The 21840-nt window shown below is 43.2% G+C and overlaps 1 gene segment (V, D, J or C); it reads right to left on the bottom strand.

Moving 5' to 3' along the window:
• The window catches only part of LOC309490516 (Ig kappa chain V-III region MOPC 63-like), a 225856-nt gene that overhangs the window by 2060 nt on the left and 201956 nt on the right, over window positions 1-21840 (bottom strand).

The following is a 21840-nucleotide window of genomic DNA, read 5'->3' as shown; positions in this document are numbered from 1 at the left end:
TGCACATTGTTTAATATATAATGACCTGATTATGAGTCCTGATGAACTTCATGCATGTGGAAAATGTGGGAAAAAAGTCATGATAATATTTCCCAGAGAGCAACATGTCAACATTGATTCCAAAGACCATAATATACTTTTTTTTACTTTGTTTTCTGATTTACTCTAAATATAGTAAAACTGATTTATTTAGTTATTGATTTCTCATTGTTAACATGCTTATAAAGGTGCAGCACATAAATAAATAATTATGGCATTTGACACTATGTTTAAAATGATGTACATTCATGATTCTCCAGTCATTTCAGTGGCCTAGAACATATCTTCATTGGTCCCTCTTTATGGTGTCCATCATGTTGAGATCACATGACTGAATTCTGCTCACTTTATTTTGGTAGCATATTATCAGAAACATTAATTTGATGTAAATGAAACTGCAAGACAGTGAATAGATTATTTCTACAGCGGCTCTGAAAACTGAAAATGTTTCATCCACACTGAAAGACGTCAATATAAAGAACCCTAGTGTCTTATCAGCCAAACATAAAATATTTTCACAATTAATCACTAAATGGTTCAATAACATTATTCTGAAAGTAACATCTTCTATGTAGAGTTTATGAGTTTGTTATCAGCACAAGCTGTTGTAAATCCTGCCCACTTCTTTGCATTGTCAGCACATGCTTCAGTGCTCTGAGAGTGTTTATAGTGCTGTGAGTTTAACACTTCATGACTGAGAGCAGAACACAATCTTCATCATCACACAAGACTAAACTACAGCAATGAACACAATCAACATCTTCATCTGGACTCTGACTCTCTGCATTCAGGGTAAATATCTTGTATAAAAATTTAGCAAAATAAACAATCACATCTCATTTACAATCATATTAATGACTAAAATGGGGACAAGTGACAGTGACTCAGAATCCAGCAATAAAACCCGTCAAACAAGGAGAAACTGTTACGATCAGCTGTAAAACCAGTCAGCCGATTTCTGGCTGTAGTGACTGTGTGTACTGGTATCAGCAGAAACCTGGAGAAGCTCCTAAACTCCTGATTTATTACATAAGAAGCCTTTATACTGGAACTCCATCTAGATTCAGTGGCAGTGGATCTAACTATGGCAGTGATTTTACTCTGACCATCAGTGGAGTCCAGACTGAAGATACAAGAGATTATTACTGTCAGAGTTATCACTGGATCAACAGTAAACGTGTGTTCACACAGTGATAAAGAGTCGTACAAAAACCTCTGTCAGTCAGACGTCACAGTGACTGCACTGATACAGCTAAGAGAAACTGCAGCTGCTGATGGAGGATCACAAACTACACAATATCAAACCTTTCACACACTTTATTCAATATGATATGAATTAATTATTATGTAAGTAAACATGGAACATACAATCTAATATCTCTTACTAAACTGGACTAAAATGTGTAGAAAATGTGGTAACACTTCAGAATACTGTTTCTTACTGCATAACTAATAAGGAATTACTGAAGAACTAATGGGTAATTCTTCATTAACTACTTCTTCACTGCTGTTAACTACTAAGGAAGATGTGTTAACTAATCTGTATGTAATATAATTTTATGATTGTGTTAAGTATTAGTTAGTAAATCAATAACTAATGAATTATGTCACATCTCCTGAAGAACGTACTCGGTTACTAACGTAACCTCGGTTCTCTCTAGAAGAGGGAACGAGTACTGCGTAAGATATCTTACGCTAGGGGAAAATCCTTTTCCGCGAGATATTGAAGCCAAAAATTATCCTTAATTTTGTAATAATGCAAAACGCGTTGCAGCAGCAATGCAGACATAGGCGAGACAGCTCGCGCGCCTATTGGCTGCTCTGCGGCAACTGCAGCAGCCTATCGAGCGAGGCCTGGCGTGACGTCAGACCCAATCAGGGCACTTCGCGCCCGCTGCGTCACGTCCCGCCGAAATGGGCGTGGTCTAGGCCTATAAATATCGCTCGCAGGCAGCTATTATCTGGTTTTTCATCATCGAAGCAACCAGAGCGTGTGCATGCACGGCAAGATACGCAGTACTCGTTCCCTCTTCTAGAGAGAACCGAGGTTACGTTAGTAACCGAGTACGTTCTCTTACGAGAGGTCTCTCGTACTGCGTAAGATATCTTACGCTAAGGGACCCAATGTAAAACGCCGTGCATGCTGAGATCTGACACCAAAGACCCAAGGGCGAAAGCCCGGGGTACATATAGTGCACAATCACTCAGTGAACTCACAGAGAGTCCGGGAAGAAGGAGGGGTGCAGCCTCACTTTTCCACATAAAGTAGCGTCGAAGGGACGCAAATTTCATCATACAGACAGGGCGGGGTACGGCCTGAACTGATGGGAAAAAATTTGGGTCTTACACAGTTTGCCCAGCTTTAAACTGTCGAAAATTGAGCTGTGCTCAGTAAACGCAGCATTCTGAGCTGAACGCATCAGGTCAGATAATACTGGTAGTTTAGACCGACAGCAGCCTGGCCTGCAGGGCGGGAACCTCTAGGTTATAAAACCTTATAAATGTAGACGGGGAGGCCCAGCCTGCCGCCATACAAATATCTTGCAAGGCAATCCCACTTGACCAGGCCCACGAAGAGGCCATGCCTCTCGTGGAATGCGCTCTGACACCCAAAGGGCACTGCATGCCCTTGGAGGCGTATGCCAGCGCTATAGCATCAACTATCCATCTGGATAGGCTCTGTTTCGACGCGGCTAGTCCCTTAGAACGTCCGCTAAACGAAACAAAGAGCTGTTCCGTCTGTCTGAAAACAGACGAGCGAGACACATAAGCTCGTAATGCCCTGACTGGGCAAAGGAGGCTCGCGTCTCTTTCCTCATCAGGGACCGGTAGGGCTGACAGAGAGATAATCTGCGCCCTAAACGGTGTGTTGAGGGATTTTGGAACATAACCGTGCTTAGGTTTGAGTATAACTTTTGAGTCATTGGGCCCAAACTCCATGCACGCCGCGCTCACAGAGAGCGCGTGCAGATCCCCTATGCGCTTCACTGAAGCGAGAGCCAGCAAAAACACCGTTTTGAAAAACAGGTGTTTCAAATCGATTGACTGTAAAGGCTCAAATGGCGCACCTTTCATGGCTTCCAGAACCGTAGAAAGGTCCCATACGGGGACTGAGGGAGGTCTGGGAGGATTCAGTCTCTTAGCTCCTCTAAGGAAGCGGATGACTAAATCGTTCCTTCCTATTGACTGACCAAGCGTTGTTTCTGAGAACGCTGCTATAGCCGCCACATAAACTTTGAGCGTGGAGGGGGCCCTGCCCCCATCCAACAGCTCTTGTAGGAAGGAAAGCACCTCCGTCACATCACAGTTTGTGGGTGACACACCACGGGCTGTGCACCAGCCCGAAAACACTGACCATTTCGAAGAATAGAGTCGTCTTGTAGACGGAGCTCTAGCCTGCGTGATCGTGTTTAATACTCCTTTAGGGAGTCCAACATGTACCCGTTGATGGCCCAGACATGAAGGGACCATAGTTCCGGGTGAGGATGCCAGATCGAGCCGCGGGCCTGTGAGAGGAGATCTCTCCTCACTGGTACTGGCCACGGGGCAGTACTTGCTAACTGCATCACGGCTGGGAACCAAGGTTGGTTTTTCCAGAACGGTGCTACCAGCAGTACTGAGCATCCTTCTTCCCTGATCCGTTCTATCACCTGAGGCAGGAGAGAGACGGGGGGAAAAGCATAGAGCGGGCGGCGGGGCCACACATGGGCCAGCGCGCTCCTGCTCTTGGAGAAAAATTCTTGACAGTGAGCGTTTTCTTGAGACGCAAACAGGTCCATTTCCGCTCTGCCGAATTTCTTCCACAGCAGTTGGACTGTCTGTGGGTGTAGAGACCATTCGCCTGCCGGAACATTGTTCCTGGACAGTCTGTCTGGTCCTATATTCATGATCCCTGGCACGTGCGCTGCTCTGAGCGAGCGCAGGTTGCACTGAGCCCATACCAGGAGGCGTTCTGCCAGCCTGTACAGTTTCTCGGATCTGATGCCGCCCTGGCGATTTATGTAGGACACCACAGACATGTTGTCCGAACGGACCAAGACGTGGTGACCTTTTATTTGGGGACAAAAACGCGTCAGCGCGTTGTCTACTGCCAGCATTTCGAGGCAGTTTATGTGCAGGAGCTTCTCCCGTTCTGACCACTGGCCGAAGAACGGTCTGCCCTCGAGCAGCGCTCCCCATCCCGAGGTGGACGCGTCCGTGGACACCACTTTCACCCTCGAGGAAGTCCCCAGGCTTACACCAGATTGGTACCAGTCGTTCGCTTTCCAGGGTTTCAGAGCTGTAACGCATTTCTGATTGACCCTGAGGCGAAGCAAACCGGGTGCCCACGCTTCGCGTGGGACTCGCGCTTTCAGCCAAAACTGCAGCGGGCGCATGCGGAGCAGACCCAGCTGGAGCACTGACGATGCTGAGGCCATGAGACCTAGCATCTTCTGAAATCTCTTGAGCGGGACAGACGCGCCGCAGCGAAAAGAGTTCGCTGTGCGTCGAATGTCTACCGCGCGCTGTTGTGATAGTCGCGCTATCATGGATAGTGAGTCCAGTTCTGTGCCCAGGAAAGATATTTTCTGACTGGGTGACAGGGAGCTCTTCGCCCAATTGACACTCAGACCCAAATCCTCGAGGTGATCGAGTAAAATGGTTGTGTGTTCTATTGCGCTAGAATCAGCCAATCGTCCAAATAGTTCAGCACTCGCATGCCTCTCATTCTGAGGGGTGCGAGCGCCGCATCCATGCACTTCGTAAATGTACGGGGTGCTAGGGACAAACCGAACGGCAGGACTGTGTACTGATATGCCTGGCCCTCGAAGGCGAATCTCAAATATCGCCTGTGACGTGACGCTATCTGTATTTGAAAATACGCGTCTTTCAGATCTATTGACACAAACCAATCTCCTTGGCGAATCTGCACAAGGATTTGCCTGGTCGTGAGCATCCTGAACTGTCGCTTCACAAGCACTTTGTTCAGTTGCCTTAGATCTAGTATGGGTCTGAGACCCCCGTCTTTTTTCGGTACCAGGAAGTATCTGCTGTATAGCCCTCCCTCGCTCTGATCTTGAGAGAGAGGTTCTATGGCCCCTTTGCTCAATAGTTTCGTCACTTCGGCTCGAAGTAGATGTGCTACTTCTGTTTTTACCGTGGTCTCGACGCGCGCCACATAGCGGCGAGGGCGTCGGCGAAACTGCAGCGAATAGCCTCTTTCTATAATGTTCAGCACCCACTTCGAAACCCCGGGTAGCTTTGCCCATGCGTCTGCATGGATAGCTAGGGGTCGAATACGAAGCGCGCTCCGCTCGCTCAGCGATGGAGAAGCTTCGGTGTGCTGTAACACAAGCGTGGCGCTCGTGACATTTGAGGCATGGGGCGCGCTGATGACAGCGGGCAGATTGCCCGCGCTCGACTCCTCTGCGGTGGTTAACCGCGAGGGGGAGGGCTGGGCGGTTCCCGTGGGAACTGTCATGTCTATGTGTGGATGTGGGCGCGGGACAGCGGGCACATTTATCACACCGAAAGCATCGTTCGCTTGCGTGAAGCGAGTGCACGTTGGTTTCGTTTTTACAGAAACCGTGAGACATGCATAACGTGGTGTTAGTGGGCACATTCACCATGTTTGAAGCGCAATCGGTCTGAGCCGATTCATGTGCGCGAGCCCTGTGTGACGGGCTGTGCTTGTGTGTAGAGATGGGCACTGGGCAGTGGACATTCTTCTTACACATATAGCACCATCGGCCGTGGCCGGGACACCAGAAAAAATTCACACTTATGGGATTTATCTGGGTAGCCGTAAAAACGGCGTTTGTGTGCAGGCAAGCGGGTGACAGAACCGACTTGTTTACTGCAGGATACACTGGAACAGTCACATTTACTGGAACTGAACGAGCGAGAAGTTGCCATAGAAACAGAGAGCGTCAACATGCTGGCGTTTATTGCAGGCCTGCGTGCGTTACAACAGGCTTGTTCACTGCAATATTGACATTTCCAGTCGCCTGAATTCCAGAGGGGAATGGGAAATGTATAGGAAAAAGGAGGTTGGTCCGTCCGCAGCGGGACCAGAAAAACTCCCTTTTTTCCTTACGCCAGTGACGCACGGAACACCATAGAAACGGTGTTTGGGTGCAGGCGAGCGGGTTGTACAACGCGCTCGTTGGCTGCAAAATACACATCTGCAGTCGCCTTTTCAGGGAACTGACAGAGCGAGCATTGACGGCATAATTTTATCTGCCGGTAGACCCGGGGATCGAACGCGGGTCTCTCGCGTGCAAAAACCTGAGAGTCTGCCACTGGGCCACAGGGGGAGACACATTGTAACTCAGTTAGCGCGAGTATTATAAGAGAGCGTCAACGTGCTGGCGTTTGTTTGCAGGCATGCGTGTATTACAACAGGCTTGCTCACTGCAATACAGACATTTCCAGTCGCCCGAACCTCAGAGGGGAATGAGAAATGTACGAGAAAGAGGAGGTCGGTCCGTCCGCGGGGGGACCAGAAAACGCTCTTTTCTCCTTTCGCCAGTGACGCACGGAAACCATAGAAACGGTGTTTGGGTGCAGGCGAGCGGGTTGTGCAACGCGCTCGTTGGCTGCAAAATGCACGTCTGCAGTCGCTTTTCAGGGAACTGACAGAGCGAAGCATTGGCGGCATAATTTTAACTGCCGCTAGACCGGGATTCGAACTCCGGTCTCTCGTGAGAAAAACCAATGATTCCGCCACTGAGCCACAGGGGGGAACGCAAAGGTTTTCGGATGCACGAGCATATAAGAGCGTCACATGCTTTCTTCGGCGTATGCTTGCAGGCGCGCTTGTATTAAAACAGGCTCGCCTGCTGCAATATTGATATTTCCAGTCGCATGATCAGGGAACTGGGAATATGTATGAGAAATTGAAGGTCAGTCCATCCTCGGAGGGACTAAAAAACACATCTTTCTCCTTTCGCCGGTGAGTGACGCATGAATGGGGCGCAGAAGGCAGGGTAGCTTTCTTATAACGTAAAGAAAAACTAACCCCGACCGTCCGCTTCCAGCCTCCCTTGTGAGCGGCGCAGTTTGCGCGGCTTGAACAGAGGGAGAGAGAAAGCTAGCCCCGTGACCGCCCGCTCCTGACATCCTCTGTGAGCGGCGCGGTGTGCGCGGCTCGAACAGAGGGAGAACAGGTATCGTCCCCCAAGCAGGCAAGGCAAGCGGGCGAACCGGCAAGCTTTGCGGGTTGGGGGGGGGGGGGGGGGGGGGGGGGGGGGGGGGGGGGCGGAGAAGGATGCCAGGTGAGTCCTCAGAGTCACCATAGGCAGTACCTAACTCGCAGTGAGGGCAGTCGCCGTCAGCGAGTGCGAGAGCTGCGTGATCAGGAAAAGGGGCGTCTTGAAAAAGACGCCCAGCTCTTTTAGTGCAATGGGAGTGTGTGTCGCGGCGGCGAGCACACACACATACATAAACACAGTAGCAGAGAAAGGATATAATGCCGGAAAGCGCAGCAGGAAGGCAAGGAAGGCGGCGCGGCCAGCGACTTCAGTGACTCGTCCCGCTGAAGGTGCTCTCTTTCAGACGGCGCGACTTCTTATCCAGCTCCAGCGATGCGTGTGCTTCGCTTGAAGGATGAAAAATCAGATAATAGCTGCCTGCGAGCGATATTTATAGGCCTAGACCACGCCCATTTCGGCGGGACGTGACGCAGCGGGCGCGAAGTGCCCTGATTGGGTCTGACGTCACGCCAGGCCTCGCTCGATAGGCTGCTGCAGTTGCCGCAGAGCAGCCAATAGGCGCGCGAGCTGTCTCGCCTATGTCTGCATTGCTGCTGCAACGCGTTTTGCATTATTACAAAATTAAGGATAATTTTTGGCTTCAATATCTCGCGGAAAAGGATTTTCCCCTAGCGTAAGATATCTTACGCAGTACGAGAGACCTCTCGTAAGAGAACTCAGCGTATGCCTTACTCACAGACATACGAAAACGAAAAGAAAAAGGCTACTCTCTGATTATGTAATCCATGATGTGCATTTCTCTCTAGGCGCGTTCACTACGGAGATGGCGATCGTCAACGGTCAACTTAATCTTTACAGCTGTAGCTGTTGTTGCTGTTAATAAACTAAAAATAATTGGCCTATAATTTTATTAAAACAATAAATTAAATGGAATTGTAATTGTATTAAAAAAAGCACAAAAAAAAAAAATCCTGTTTAAGTTTGTTTTTAAACCTATGTCAGGTAGGCTACTGAGTCGCTGTCCTCAGTGCCCAGAAAAGCGCTGAAACGGAGATGATTTTTTTTTTTTTTTTTTTTTTGGGCTCATTTAACTGGCCCATCCAGCTTTCTGGAGGCCTACCTACAATCAAAATCCTGGCGCCGCTAGTGCTTAAGAGTCATTTGGTCATTAATCGGACTGGTTTTGTTTCACTCATCGTAACTTAAATTTAGCTGCAGCTAAGTGACTTTGTGCGACCCACCTTTTCTCACTGTGTGACCCACAAGTGGGTCGCGACCCACAGTTTGAAAACCACTGCTCTAAAGAGACACGATCCTCTATATAATCTAACGGTTTAAATGTTTACTTCTAAATCTAATCACACTCCAGAAACATACGCAGAGATGACGCACACACAGCACATCTGATCAACAGAAGCTCTGAGGTGCGAGCTCATTATCATAACAACCAATCACAGCCCTTCAACGGCTCTGGAACCAATCAGCTTTAGTCGTGTGTTACACGTGTTGTTTGAATTTAAACAATTAAAAACTTTTTTAAGCATCTTTGGAGAATGTATTAATGATGCATTTCAAATAATATGATGTTGAAATCCTTGTGGGAATTTCAGTAGTACAAACGTATAATGGACAACAGCCTTTTAGATAGCCTTTTACAAGTACAGAAAAGTAAAAGTGAACATCATATTAATTTAAAGTATGCTTATTGCAATGCTTAATAATAGTTGACAAATGTCTATAGGCTAATACATTGTAAGTTGGTACACTGTAAATGTAAAACGTGTTTTCAAATTATTAAAATGATAAATACATAAATATCTAAAACTTTACTAAAAGTATGCTTGTGTTTAGCATATTTCTTAAAAGTGTAACTGAGCATATTTATTACCAATGTACTTGTAGTGTACTTTTTAGAAATATATTAAAAATCAATTCAATATATATTTTAATGCACTTCAAATAAGCATGTTGGGAATACAAATGTATTATAAACATACTATTTTAATTTCAAGCATATTTTTAATACATTTAATACTACATCTTTTTCACCTGGACAGCGTCCCACCAGTCCTCGTTTCAGACTCTCATACACAGACTACTGTGTGAAATAACTGTGTGATAAATATAAGAGCACAGAACAACGGTTCATATACTAAATATTAAGTCTGCTGTTTAAAACAGAATAATAGAACCAATGTAGGAGAATGTTATCATGCACAAACATCGTGAAACTCTGTATATTCGTGTGCGCATGTCAATAAATATATTACGATTTGAAGCTTGTGACAAATAAATGCACACATTAACCCGATCACATGTTTAGTGTTCATGTAAACACTACATTCAGATTCATCAATTGGAATGAATTCAGTCCAATTGAAACAGACTTTTGATACCTTGTGGTAAAAGTGGCTCTCGTATTGAATATCTCCTATCAGTGCGGCTCTCATGAAAAAATAGTGAAGATCACTGACTGAGATCAGTCCTGGAGTGAGAGAAAACACATTAAAAACAGCTGGTGTTTCTGCTTCACTCCGCATCGCTCTCATACTGTGATCTGAAACACTGACAATAAAACATCCCAGTGCCATAATCAATATCAGCTCTAACTCTTATTTCATGTCAAATATATAACTACTGATATATTTATCTTTATTTTTAAAGTTTTTAGAAACTTTGAACTAAACATTGATATTGTGTAGTTTGTGATCCTCCATCAGCAGCTGCAGTTTCTCTCAGCTGTATCAGTGCAGTCACTGTGACGTCTGACTGACAGAGGTTTTTGTACGACTCTTTATCACTGTGTGAACACCCATTTACTGTTTGGATAGTGTAAACTCAGACAGTAATAATCTCCTGTATCTTCAGTCTGGACTCCACTGATGGTCAGAGTAAAATCACTGCCAGATCCACTGCCTCTGAATCTAGATGGAGTTCCTGACTGTAGTTGATTCACTCCATAAATCAGGAGTTTAGGAGCTTCTCTGGGTTTTTGTAGATACCAGGCAATACATCCAGTCCCTCCACAACAGCAGGCAACATCACTGCTGGTTTTACAGTTTATTCTGACTTCTTCTCCTGGTTGAACTGCTGGTATTGATGGACTCTGAGTTACAGTGATCTGTCCTCTACACTCTGAAAGAAAACGCAAACAAACATGAAAAATTTATATATGATGATATACAGTATATGATAAATATATATACTTCACATTTTAGGAGAATTAATAATCATTGTAAAAGCTGTATTACACAAACCTTGAATAAACAGTGCAATGGTCCAGATGAAGATGTTGATTGTGTTCATTGCTGTAGTTTAGTCTTGTGTGATGATGAAGATTGTGTTCTGCTCTCAGTCATGAAGTGTTAAACTCACAGCACTATAAACACTCTCAGAGCACTGAAGCATGTGCTGACAATGCAAAGTGACTCTCTCTATTTAAATCATTATCCTGAAGACTGTAGATCAGTCACAAACACATTATCAAACAACTTCCTCATGTTGAGAAATGCCAAGCTATTATACACACATTTCTGAAGAGTCTATTGACAGAATCATACATATTATTGATTCAGTCATTATTAGGGCCCGAGCACCGATGGTGTGAGGACCCTCTTGGAATTGCTCTGTTTATTATTATTAGGGCCCGAGCACCGATGGTGAGAGGACCCTATTGTTTTTGCTCCGTTTATTAGGGCCCAAGCCCTGAAAGGGCGAAGGCCCTATTGTTTCCTGTAGGATTATTTATTATTATTATTAGGGCCCAAGCCCTGAAAGGGCGAAGGCCCTATTGTTTTCGGTAGGATTATTTATTAGGGCCCAAGCCCTGAAGGGGCGAAGGCCCTATTGTTTTCGTTAGGATTATTATTATTATTATTATTATTATTATTAGGGCCCAAGCCCTGAAAGGGCGAAGGCCCTATTGTTTTCGGTAGGATTATTTATTATTAGGGCCCAAGCCCTGAAGGGGCGAAGGCCCTATTGTTTTCGTTAGGATTATTATTAGGGCCCGAGCACCGATGGTGTGAGGACCCTCTTGGAATTGCTCTGTTTATTATTATTATTCTTCTCCGCATTTAATTGCATTTTTGAGGGCCTAAACATGCTCGAAAACTCACAAAACTTTGCACACGCGTCAGAACTGGCGAAAATTTACATCTGATATAGGTTTCAGAATTGGACGGGGCAAAATGGCTCGATAGCGCCACCTATAAAAGTTCAACGGAGTGCGCCTCCCGCAACGTTCCACGTACGTGCACGAAATTCGGTACATACATGTAATCACCTAATACCTACAAAAAAGTCTCTTGGAGCATAGCCCTAAACACAACAGGAAGTCAGCCATTTTGAACTTCCTCTCAGATTTTTGTGCAGTTTTTGCCATTTTCATGCCTCGTACTTTAACGAACTCCTCCTACAGTTTTAATCTGATCATCTTCAAATTTGGTGAGTGTAATCTTAAGGCCTTTGCGACGTTAAATTGCGAAGATCTTGAGTTTTCGTCGAAGGGCGGGTCCTCGGCGGCCTGACAAATTTCGATGTTTCGCCATGAAACAGGAAGTTGCTGTAACTCAGGCATGGAATGTCCAATCTGCCCCGAACTTCACACGTTTGATAAGCGTTCTGTCCTGAACACATGACCATGCTCATATTCAGTTATAGTCATAGCGCCACCTGCTGGCAACAGGAAGTGACATGTTTAACACTGTTATGGACTCCTAATAACATATAAAAAAGTGCCAGCAAGTGCTAAACATGCTAACAACATACTAGAAGCATGCTAAAACATGCTAGCAAACTCTTAGCTAAGTGCTAAAGCATGCTATTTTTGCAATTAAATAGGAATTTGCTGTAACTCAGGCATGGAATGTCCAATCTGCCCCAAACTTCACACTTTTGATAATCGTTCTGTCCTGAACACATCTACATGAGAATATTCAGTTATAGTAATAGCGCCACCTACTGGTAACAGGAAGTGTCATGTTTAACACGTTGATGCCATTCTAGCAACATGTTAAAAATGCCATTGACTTCTAAACATGCTAGAAACATGTTAAAACATGCTAGCAATACTTAGCTAAGTGCTAAAGCATGCTAATTCAATGAAACAGGATGTTGTTGTTACTCAAGAAGGCAATGTCCAATCTGCGCCAAACTTCACACTTTTGATAAGCGTTCTGTCCTGGACACATGACCATGCTCATATTCAGTTACAGTCATAGCGCCACCTGCTGGCAACAGGAAGTGACATGTTAAACACTGTTGTGGACTCCTAATAACATATAAAAAAGTTCCAGCATGTGCTAAACATGCTAACAACATACTAGAAACATGTTAAAACATGCTAGCAAACACTTAGCTTAGTGCTTAAGCATGCTAATACTGCAATTAAATAGGAATTTGCTGAAACACAGGCACGGAATGTCCAGTCTGCCCCAAACGTCACACGTTTGATAAGAGTCATGGCCTGAACACATCTACATGAGAATATTCAGTTATAGTAATAGCGCCACCTACTGGTAACAGGAAGTGTCATGTTTAACACGTTGATGCCGTTCTAGCAACATGTTAAAAATGCCATTGACTTCTAAACATGCTAGAAACATGTTAAAACATGCTAGCAAAACTTAGCTAAGTGCTAAAGCATGTTAATTCAATGAAACAGGATGTTGTTGTTACTCAAGAAGGCAATGTCCAATCTGCGCCAAACTTCACTCTTTTGATAAGCGTTCTGTCCTGAACACATGACCATGCTCATATTCAGTTACAGTCATAGCGCCACCTGCTGGCAACAGGAAGTGACATGTTAAACACTGTTGTGGACTCCTAATAACATATAAAAAAGTTCCAGCATGTGCTAAACATGCTAACAACATACTAGAAACATGTTAAAAAATGCTAGCAAACACTTAGCTTAGTGCTAAAGCATGCTAATACTGCAATTAAATAGGAATTTGCTGTAACACAGGCACGGAATGTCCAGTCTGCCCCAAACTTCACACGTTTGATAAGAGTCATGGCCTGAACACATCTACATGAGAATATTCAGTTATAGTAATAGTGCCACCTACTGGTAACAGGAAGTGTCATGTTTAACACGTTGATGCCGTTCTAGCAACATGTTAAAAATACCATTGACTTCTAAACATGCTAGAAACATGTTAAAACATGCTAGCAATACTAAGCTAAGTGCTAAAGCATGCTAATATAATGAAACAGGATGTTGTTGTTACTCAAGAAGGCAATGTCCAATCTGCGCCAAACTTCACACTTTTGATAAGCGTTCTGTCTTGAACACATGACAATGCTCATATTCAGTTACAGTCAATGCGCCACCTGCTGGCAACAGGAAGTGACATGTTAAACACTGTTGTGGACTCCTAATAACATATAAAAAAAAATGCCAGTAGGTGCTTAACATCCTACCAACATACTAGAAACATGCTAAAACATACTAGTAAACACTATAAGTACTAAACCATACTATTACTACAATTAAATATGAATTTGCTGTAACTCAAACATACAATATCCAATCTGCCCCAAACTTCACATACTTGATAAAAGTCCTGCACTGAACACATCTACAAAGCAATATTCAGATATATAACCCCACCTACTGCCAACAGAAACTGAACTGGTTAACACAGTAATGCAGTACTAACCACATACCTATTGTGTACTAAGCATGCTAAAAACATACTAAACATGCTAGCAACTACTATATACTGTATACCTCCTTAAATGCACATTGCCCAACCATGCTCTGTCTTCCTAAAGCCAACGAGTGACGATGGCACGGGTGCGAGGGCCCTTTCATCGCTGCTTGCAGCTTTAATTATTATTATTATTATTATTATTATTGTTGTTCAAGGGTTCGGGGGCTTTTGGGGCCTTTAACGTGCTCAAAAACTCATGAAACTTTGCACACAGGTCAGAACCTGGGGCCATTAGGGCCGGGCTGAAGCTGGTACCCGGGCGTGGCAGGGGGGCTCAACAGCGCCCCCTGGAACGGAATCCGAACACTTGTCCATAAATCAAACACACTTGCATGTAATAATATGAAACTCGGTACACATATAGATCTCATCGGGCCGAACAACTTTCGTGCTCTAAGTTTTACGCCAGCCCAATAGGAAGTCGGCTATTATGGGTTGTTTGGACAACGCATGCTGTGGAATTTAATGTACTCCTCCTAGGGAATTCATCCAATAGGCTCCAAACTCGGTGTGCATGAAGTCAAGACATTGAGGATGCTAAATTGCGGACGGATTTTTGATATCTCGAACGGTTTGGCCGTGGCGAGGAAACGAATTTATGGCGAATAATGGAAACAGGAAGTGTGTTATAACTTCTGCATACATTAACTGATCTTGATTAAACTTCAGCAGTGTGTTCGTTGTAAGAGGCCGATCACATGGATGTGACTATTGTGAGTCAAAGTTATAGCGCCACCAACTGGCAGCAGGAAGTGTGTCACTTTCAAAATGCTTTGAAATCACCCTCTTATTTTTACCCGATTTGCTTCAAACTTTATGTGTATAATGTAAACACACGGCAGATGTAGACCTGTGAAAGGATTATTGATATCTTTAATAATGTTGCCGTGGCAACGCATCAAACTTTAATATTCTTTTCGGATGCTTTTGAGACTCTTCACATACTTGAAAATGCATGAAACTCAACAGACACATCACATTTATTATCCAGTAGACATGTGCAAAGTTTCAGAAACGGGCGTGGTGGAATGGCTCAGTAGCGCCACCTTTAGTAAAAAATGGGGGCTTAGTTTTACAAAGAGTCACAAAACTCGCTACGTATATTGTTCTCATCGAGCCGGACAACTTTCTAATTTACACTCATTAGCTAAAAGCAACAGGAAGTCAGATATTTTTGTTTGAATGTGATTTTTTGGAGAATTTTCTCTCTCTCTCTCTGTCTCTGTGTGTGTGAGGGGTGGGGGTGATTTGTCTGTTCAGTGAGATTTACTTTTTCATTTGTTTTTCAAGGTTTCTGGGGCTTTTGGGTCCCTAAACGTGCTCGAAAACTCTTGAAACTTTGCACACAGGTCAGAACCCACGGCCATCAGGGCCAGGCTGAAGCTGGTAGCCGGGCGTGGCAGGGGGGCTCGACAGCGCCCCCTGGAACGGGGTTTGAAAACTTGGTCCATAGATCAAACACGCTTGCATGAATTAACATGAAACTCGGTACACATATAGATCTCATCAGACCGAACATCTTTCGTGCTCTAAGTTTTACGCCAACCCAACAGGAAGTCGGCTATTATGGGTTGTTTGGAAAACACTTGCTGTGGAATGTGAAATACTCCTCCTAGAAAATTCACCGTGTCCCCTCCAAACTCGGTCAGCATGAAGTCAAGACATTGAGGATGCTAAATTGCGGACGGATTTTTGATATCTCGAACGGTTTGGCCGTGGCGAGGAAACAAATTTTTGGCGAGAAAAGAAAAACACGAAGTGTTATAACTTCTGCACACATTAACTGATCTTGATGAAACTTCAGCAGTGTGTTCGTTGTCAGAGGCCGATCACATGGATGTGACTATTGTGAGTCAAAGTTATAGCGCCACCAACTGGCTGCAGGAAGTTTGTCTCTTTAAAAATGCTTTGAAATCACTCTCTTATTTTTACCCGATTTGCTTCAAACTTTATGTGTATATTGTAGACACACAGCAGATGTAGACCTGTGAAAGGATTATTGATATCTTAGATACTGTTGCCATGGCAATGCATCAAACTTTAATATTCTTTTTTGATGCTTTTGAGACTCTTAGCATGCTTGAAATTGCATGAAACTCGACAGACACGTCACATTTATTAGCCAGTAGACATGTGCAAAGTTTCAGAAACGGGCGTGCTGGAATGGCTCAGTAGCGCCACCTTTTGACCAAAGTGGGGGGTTAGATTCATCTACAGCGGCAGTGGCTCAGTGGTTCATGTAGGTTGTCTACAAACCGGAAGGTTGGTGGTTCAATCCCCGGTTCCACCTGACCAAGTGTCGAGGTGTCCATGAGCAAGACACCTAACCCCAGCTGCTCCCGACGAGCTGGGTGGCGCCTTGCATGGCTGACACCGCCGTCGGTGTATGAATGTGTGAGTGAATGGGTGAATGTGAGGCTATATGTAAAGCGCTTTGGTGGCCATAGGTCTGTGAAAGCGCTATATAAATGCAGTCCATTTACCATTTACCATTTACAGCAACAAAACTTGCTATGTATATTGTTCTCATCAAGTTTGGAGAACGCTTGCTCTGGAATTTGAAATAATCCTCCTAGGCAATTTTTTCAATAGGGGGAAAAAAATATATACATATATATATATATATATATATATATATATATATATATATATATAATTTATATATATATATATATATATTTTTTTTTTTAAGTGACAAGACAGAGAATATTACTTATCTGAGATATATATATATATATATATATATATATATATATATATATATAAAAATATAGCTGCGAGCAGCGATGGAGGGCACAAGCCGGTGACACCGCCACCCTGGTGCCTTTAGTGTAACTAAAGGCACCAGGGTGGCGGTGCCACCGGCTTGGGCCCGCAATCGCTGCTCGCAGCTATATTTATATATATATATATATTTAGGGCCCAAGCCCTGAAAGGGCGAAGGCCCTATTGTTTCCGGTAGGATTATTATTAGGGCCCAAGCCCTGAAAGGGCGAAGGCCCTATTGTTTCCGGTAGGATTATTTATTAGGGCCCAAGCCCTGAAAGGGCGAAGGCCCTATTGTTTTCGGTAGGATTATTAGGGCCCAAGCCCTGAAAGGGCGAAGGCCCTATTGTTTCCGGTAGGATTATTTATTATTATTAGGGCCCAAGCCCTGAAAGGGCGAAGGCCCTATTGTTTTCGGTAGAATTATTTATTATTATTCTTATTCTTATTTTTCTGTCAACCTTTCGGGCACTTTTGAGACCCTTAACGTGCTCGAAAACTCTTGAAACTTTGCACACGGGTCAGAACCCGCGGCCATCAGGGCGGGGCTGAAGCTGGTACCCGGGCGTGGCAGGGGGGCTCGACAGCGCCCCCTTGAACGGGGTCCGAAAACTTGGTCCATAAATCAGACACGCTTGCATGTAATAATATGAAACTCGGTACACATATAGATCTCATCGGGCCGAACAACTTTCGTACTTTTACTTTTTACGCCAGCCCAACAGGAAGTCGGCCATTATGGGTTGTTTGGAAACGCATGCTGTGGAATTTAATGTACTCCTCCTAGGGAATTCATCCATTCGCCTCCAAACTCAGTCAGCATGAAGTTAAGACATTGAAGATGCTAAATTGCGGACAGATTTTTGATATCTCGAACGGTTTGGCCGTGGCGAGGACATGAATTGATGGCGAATAATGGAAACAGGAAGTGTGTTATAACTTCTGCATACATTAACTGATCTTGATTAAACTATAGCAGTGTGTTCGTTGTAAGAGGCCGATCACATGGATGTGACTATTGTGAGTCAAAGTTATAGCGCCACCAACTGGCAGCAGGAAGTGTGTCCCTTTCAAAATGCTTTGAAATCACCCTCTTATTTTTACCCGATTTGCTTCAAAGTTTATGTGTATAATGTAAACACACGGCAGATGTAGACCTGTGAAAGGATTTTTGATATCTTTAATACTGTTGCCATGGCAACGCTTCAAACTTTAATATTCTTTTTTGATGCTTTTGAGACTCTTAACATACTTGAAATTGGATGAAACTCGACAGACACATCACATTTATTAGCCCGTAGACATGTGCAAAGTTTCAGAAACGGGCGTGGTGAGGGGCTCAGTAGCGCCACCTTTAGTCATAAGTGGGGGGGTTAGTTTTATCAACTACAACAAAACTTGGTATGTGTATTGTTCTCATCAAGACTGACAACTTTCTAATTTACATTAACGATCTCCGACCAACAGGAAGAGAGATATTTTGGTTTGAATGTGGATTTTCTGAAGAATTTTCTCTCCCTCTCTCTGTGTCTCTGTGTGTGTGAGGGGAGGGGGGATTTGACTATTGCTTTTATATTGTTAATCAAGGTTTCAGGGGCTTTTGGGGCCTTAAACGTGCTCGAAAACTCTTGAAACTTTGCACACAGGTCAGAACGTGCGGCCATCAGGGCCGGGCTGAAGCTGGTACCCGGGCGTGGCAGGGGGGCTCAACAGCGCCCCCTGGAACGGGATCCTAACAATTGTCCATAAATCAAACACACTTGCATGTAATGATATGAAACTCGGTACACATATAGATCTCATCGGGCCGAACAACTTTCGTGCTCTAAGTTTTACGCCAGCCCAACAGGAAGTCGGCTATTATGGGTTGTTTGGAAAACGCTTGCTGTGGAATGCGAAGTACTCCTCCTAGAGAATTCATCCAATCCCCACCAAACTCGGTGTGCATGAAGTCAAGACATTGAGGATTCTAAATTGCGGACGGATTTTTGATATCTCGAACGGTTTGGCCGTGGCGAGGAAACGAATTTATGGCGAGAAAAGATAAACACGAAGTGGAATAACTTCTGCATACATTAACTGATCTTGATGAAACTTCAGCAGTGTGTTCGTGGTAAGAGGCCGATCAGATGGATGTAACTATTGTGAGTCAAAGTTATAGCGCCACCAACTGGCAGCAGGAAGTGTGTCACTTTCAACATGCTTTTGACAAAAGTGGGCGGGTTAGTTTTAACTACAGTAAAAAAAAAATAGTTTGTATATTGTACTCATCTAGCCGGACAACTTTCTAATTTACATTCATTAGCTCCGGCCATCAGGAAGTCAGATATTTTGGTCTGAATGTGGATTTTTTTGCAAAATCAGCCTCTGAATGTTTAGCCACTCCTCTTAAACTATTTATTTTATTCCCACCAAACTTTTTCAACATGATGAAAATACATTAAATATGCTAAATTGTGAACGGATAATAAATATCTCAAACGGTTTTGCTATGGCGAGGGATTAAAGTAATGTCCAAAAAGGAAACACTAAAAAGCCTCAAATCTTCTAAAAATGTAATTATATACCATTTATTTCTATATAAAAGTATACAAATATTACAACTAAACCCATTTTTTTCTGTTTTTAAAAATAATTTTATTCAAATTTTATTCTAAAATTAAAAACAGTAAAGTAAAAAAAAAAAAAAAAGTCATGCATAGGGCTATTCTGCCCTCTTGTGTCCAAAAGGACATCAAAATAGTATATACAACTTTTTACTAGGTAGGCCAATATTGTATTTAAATATACATTTATTAGGTATGTGTCTGAGGATATTTTCCCACCGGTTAATCGGCGTGTGACACGAGCGGGTGCTTTTAAATTGCTAATATAAATGTGAAAGAAAAATACGGACGTCCGCACGGACATTGATAATGTTGCACACACAAATCACACACACGTTGGAAAGAATGATACTTTTAAACATAACACTAAACTGCCATTAAGTGTCGCCAGGCGACCGTCTTAATGAGTGAGTCATTGATTCATTCGTTCAAACGATTCGTTTGAATGACTGAGTCATTCATGATTAAGACATATGTTTATGGATTGATCATTCAATCTTTGAGTCAACCGATTCGTTCAAAATGCTGAATCATTCAGAAATAAGAAAACACATTGCTGAGAGATGCGCGTGATGATTCTGCTGTGATCTTTTTGTTTAACTATTTTCGCTGCTGAAACAGAACAAAAACAGTCAATATTGCATCTAAAATGTAAGTGACTTGATTGTAACTGTTTTTTAACCTGTTGTATGAAATCAATGTCACAGTTTCAATCGTGATTGTATTCAGGAATCAGCCTTCTCGTCAAGTGAGGTTGCTTAACTGTTATAAAATATATCAAAACTCCATATTTATAATTTTTATAGTCAGTAAGTTGTTAACTGAGTTTGTTTCTTGTGTGCTGATCTCATTTGTTTACATTTCTCCTGGAGAAGCTGCATGAGCCTCAGCAGCGCAACCTTGTTACCATTGATCAACTGATTACTGGTAATCCATTTATTAACAACTGTTGTTTGCAACTTAAAATGAATGTAATAAAATTAGAATAATCTCTTGTTTTAGTGATTCCCAAGTTATTTTTTTTGGTTATTGACGTTCTAATCAGGCTACTCTGGTCGGGCAAGTAAAATTCTCTTTCAGGTTGGCCTATTGTATTTATATATAAATATATTAGGGATGTGACTGTGATACAATTTTCCCACCGGTTAATCGACGTGTGACACCGCTGAGGGCTTTTAAATCGCTAACTTAAAAGCGAAAGTAAAATACAGACGTCCGCATAGACATTGATAATGGTGCGGAGTAGAGCGAGCATTTTCAATGTATTCCTATGGAAGTAGGAATAAACTAATACATTTTATTTATGTTTTTATGTGTCCACTGTTCAACCGCAACAGCGTCACACACACACACACATTCCAGAATTGCAATCTTGACATCGCAGCCTGTTCATTATAGCCCTAATACAATATAATAATAAAAATAGTCAACATAAGATATACGAATTACACTGCTCTGTTTAAATAGTCAGTAGTACAATTTGTACCATTCACATTATGCAGAGCTCCGCTGTGATGTTTCCAAGCACATTTTTGCGCGTGTGAAGAGGATGATTTTTTCCATCGATATTGGAACACGAGTGAAGTACAAAGCCTATAATAAAGAATAGTTTAGCATTCAAATACATCGCAAATATTGAAACATTTTGATTCTACTGAGAGGGTTACGTGAGACCAACACGGCTTACTTTCGTTTTTATTTTTACATTAAATTTAAAGGATTTGTTGTGGAATATTTTGAGTGTATCATAAAATCAGAGACAAGTAATATTTTCTGTCTTATATATATATATATATATATATATATATATATATGTGTGTGTGTGTATATATATATATATATATATATATATATATATATATAAATATAGCTGCGAGCAGCGATGGAGGGCCAAAGCCGGCGGCACCGCCACCCCGGTGCCTTTAGGTAACTAAAGGCACCGGGGTTGCGGTGCCACCGGCTTGGGCCCGCAATCGCTGCTCGCAGCTATATTTATTATTATTATTATTATTCTTATTTTTCTGTCAACCTTTCGGGCATTTTTGGGGCCTTTAACATGCTCGAAAACTCTTGAAATTTTGCACACAGGTCAGAACCTGCGGCCATCAGGGCCGGGCTGAAGCTGGTACCCGGGCGTGGCAGGGGGGCTCAACAGCGCCCCCTTGAACGGGGTCCGAAAGTTTGGTCCATAAATCAGACACGCTTGCATGTAATAATATGAAACTCAATACACATATAGATCTCATCGGGCCAAACAACTTTCGTACTTTTACTTTTTACGCCAGCCCAACAGGAAGTCGGCTATTATGGGTTGTTTGGAAACGCATGCTGTGGAATTGAATGTACTCCTCCTAGGGAATTCATCCATTCGCCTCCAAACTCAGTCAGCATGAAGTCAAGACATTGAGGATGCTAAATTGCGAACAGATTTTTGATATCTCGAACGGTTTGGCCGTGGCGAGGACACGAATTGATGGCGAATAATGGAAACAGGAAGTGTGTTATAACTTCTGCATA

This window comes from Leuciscus leuciscus (genome assembly GCF_965113295.1).
Source record: "Leuciscus leuciscus genome assembly, chromosome: 25".
NCBI classification, from domain to species: Eukaryota; Metazoa; Chordata; class Actinopteri; order Cypriniformes; family Leuciscidae; genus Leuciscus; species Leuciscus leuciscus.
This window is presented reverse-complemented; position numbering and strand designations above follow the sequence as displayed.